This window comes from Lipotes vexillifer, unplaced genomic scaffold, assembly GCF_000442215.2.
Source record: "Lipotes vexillifer unplaced genomic scaffold, Lipotes_vexillifer_v1.1 scaffold110, whole genome shotgun sequence".
NCBI classification, from domain to species: domain Eukaryota; kingdom Metazoa; phylum Chordata; class Mammalia; order Artiodactyla; family Lipotidae; genus Lipotes; species Lipotes vexillifer.
The window spans coordinates 1669916-1673266 of record NW_006791887.1 but is presented as its reverse complement, the minus strand read 5'-3'; positions in this window follow the sequence as shown (position 1 = coordinate 1673266).

Sequence of the window (3351 nt, the reverse complement as noted above, 5' to 3'; positions counted from 1 at the left end):
AGTGAGAGGCCCACATACCGCAAAAAACAAAAAAAAAAAAAAAAACCCTAAAGGAAATGATTGATGAATTTTATAACATGAAAATTAAACAATTCCACATGACACAGCAAAATACACCATAAATATGGTTAAAGGCAAAACCACAAACTAGGAAAGATGTATATAACTTCTGACAAAAGGTTAATATACTTACATAAAGAATGCTTCTAAATCAAAGCATAAAGACAAACCTGTCTATAGTAAAACAGGTAAAGGATGCAAACAAGCCAAAAACAGAGAAATACATTCTACTACTTAGCAGCCTTTTCATGGACTCTCCAGGACTTTGAAAAATTTAGATAGAAAACCACTCCTATATGCAAAATGAGTCAGCAACTTTTACAAATATAAATATTTGTAAATTTTTTTGTATATACCAGTGGGAAATCAGAGTATACAGCATATAATTCAGCCAAGCAGAGATAAATATGCGAAGCATCAAGTTTATCGAAAGAAGAAAAGGAATCTAATAGTATTCTGCCTATATATACTATCTTCTGCATTCCTACCTAACTAAACACCAGGGAAAGACACTACAGTTTCTCCAGCAGGAGACTGGCATAATGAGCAAGGAGGTATTTGATAAGGGTATGCATGACAGCTGAAGGGGTTTAAATTAACTCACCAGATATGAAGGGGGGAAAAGTCTAGATTTTGATAGTGGCAATGGCAAAAGAGAAAAAGGAACAAATCGCTAACTCTTGGCTCTGTTTCTCATATCAAATGACAAGCAATAACATTTTATTACCAAAGATGAAAGCAGATCAACAAACGATACCTCCAGTGACAATCATCTGGAGAAGAAACAACAGAATGAAAAGATTTAAAACCCCTTTCTTCACTAAACCGTATTTTACTCTGTCAAATAATAATAAAGCTTAATATAATTACTTGTCACCTTTTTTCAAAATCAAAAATTTCTCAAGTACAGAAAAGAGATCCTTATTAAAATTGCAGAGGACGAAGCTAGATCTTCTCTTGCATTATCTAATTACTGAAGAATAGCTTATTAAAACTTAACACTGAGTCAACTCATATTCTCTTTTACCACACCACCCCCAGAAAGAAAAAAAGTAGGTGTCAGACATGACAAACAAAAATGGGTATCTGATGTTATACAACCACGGATCTGTGAAAATTCTCATTTCAAATACATATGAATTCAACGATGAACACATGTGACATACAAGAACTCATTTAGAAAAGGTATTGGCAGCAATGTTTTTACTTAGCCAAAGAGTGCTATGGAATATTATGCCATGCCAACATAACAAGACGTTGCATCCTCACTCTCTCAAAATGGTACTTGCTGTTTGAGACCTAACTAATGATAGAAAAATGTTAGGGAAAAGCCATTAGGAATCAGAGGCAATAAAATACAAACTTATACCAAAGGCTAAGATGTCAGGAGAAAAAGAGGCTTATGACTCAATATTTGGCATGTCATGAAAGTGTTATTCCCAATTAAGAGAATTTCCTTTGGCAAAATTACTTGGAAAATGTGCATTCCTAAAATGCAATTATATTAAAATAAAATAGCTTGAACACCCACAAGGATTATATGCTAAACATTAAATTTATTTTTAAATAATCAAATTTGTTTCATTGAATACAAAAATCATTCTGTAAAACAAAAAAAAAGCTTAAATAAGGGCTTCTATGTCACACAAAAACATAGGGGGGAAAATCCTAGTTCTAATAAGTTTTCCAAAATAAAGACATAAAAACAGTATCTACAAGTCCATCCCAGTCTTAAGACTTTATGACGACCTTCCGTGTTAAAACAGGGATATTCTCAAGGGTCTAAAACTGTCAAGGTAGGGCAGGAATTCTAAACTAAACTTGGGCAATGAGCCTAAACAAATTTAAATATAAATTGTCCCTCCTAGTTCAGCTCTTTTCATGAGGATCCAAGTGTGTCAGCTTAGGGCAGGTATTAATCTACCAAGAGATAAAATACACAAAGCGACACTATAGTAGCAATTACATATACTGATGAGATAATGAACATTTTCAAAGTAAGAATTTATAAAGGCTAAATGGTTTTCAAAGTATTTACATTTCTGCTCCCAAATACAGGAACCATAACTCACAGTGTATTTTTAAAAGGCATTAAAATGAACTCTTCTATAAACTGAAACGTAAAGAAAATAGACTATTACATGGCATAGCCCTAGAGTGGAATACAACAGTTTAGTAATAATTATAATTAGAAATTTAACATTTATACCGTATTATAGATCATCAATTTCCAAAAACCTAAGCTTAACGAAGTATAATTATTGCCTTCACCTGTTCCTCTGGTAACTGTCTTCATATTTTCTTTAATCTCTGATTAGAATATAACAGTTAGAAGACATTTTATAGGAGAATAAAGAGCACTACCTCACAATAATGGTAAGCCATCTTTCTAAATCTAACTTAGCCTTCCTGAGAGGATTCTGAAGATATATAAGGATACTACATCAAAGCTGTTATTTACATCACTCAGTAACGTACTACAGGTAGATATGTGAAAGTGCATAAGTATTTTATCTGCAATGAATAAATAGGTTAGCTTTTACTATATGCGATTATTCCATGAGTTCCAAAAAAAAAAAATTCTAAATGAGCAGTATTAATGCCTAAAAAAGTTAGTGTCTTAGCCTCAGAGTAGTATAAAACAGAATATGACCCAAGACTTCCTAACTTATATGTAAAAACATGAAAAAAGCTACCCCTCTAAGGATTTAGCCCTTATTAAGGAACAATTTTGAACGACAAAAAATTCTTAAGTCACTGTATACTACTATAAGCAAAACAGCTTGCATGCCTTTCAACAATTAGTCAATTTTTTGCATAGTTAAATCATAAAAGGTTAACAATCTCACCAGTCTAATCAGCTAGCTGAGTTATTTCCCTCACACACGCACACACACAAGACTAAATACTGCCTTATAAATTAAATAATACCTAATATGACTTTCAAGTACAGGAAATAACACTTTCTAACCTAAAATTATTTAAAAGTCAATACTAATTGTGGTTTGAACACAGAAGAAGAAACTTAAGTATTCACCTCTACTCTCTTCTGAAACCCTAACAAAAAGACCATAAGAAGAATAAAGATATATATAAAATCAAAAGGATAAAGAAAATAGAAGAGGACAGTTGACCAGATATTGAGAGACTATTGCAATATGAAAAAAGATGAATTTAGCAGACTGGTAGAAGGCTGAAACCTAACAGGATAGGGGGGAGAGAATGGGAGAGAATGAGGGGTTGAAGCAAGCTCTTGTGTATAGATAAACCTGAAAAGGCTTAGGATCGAAA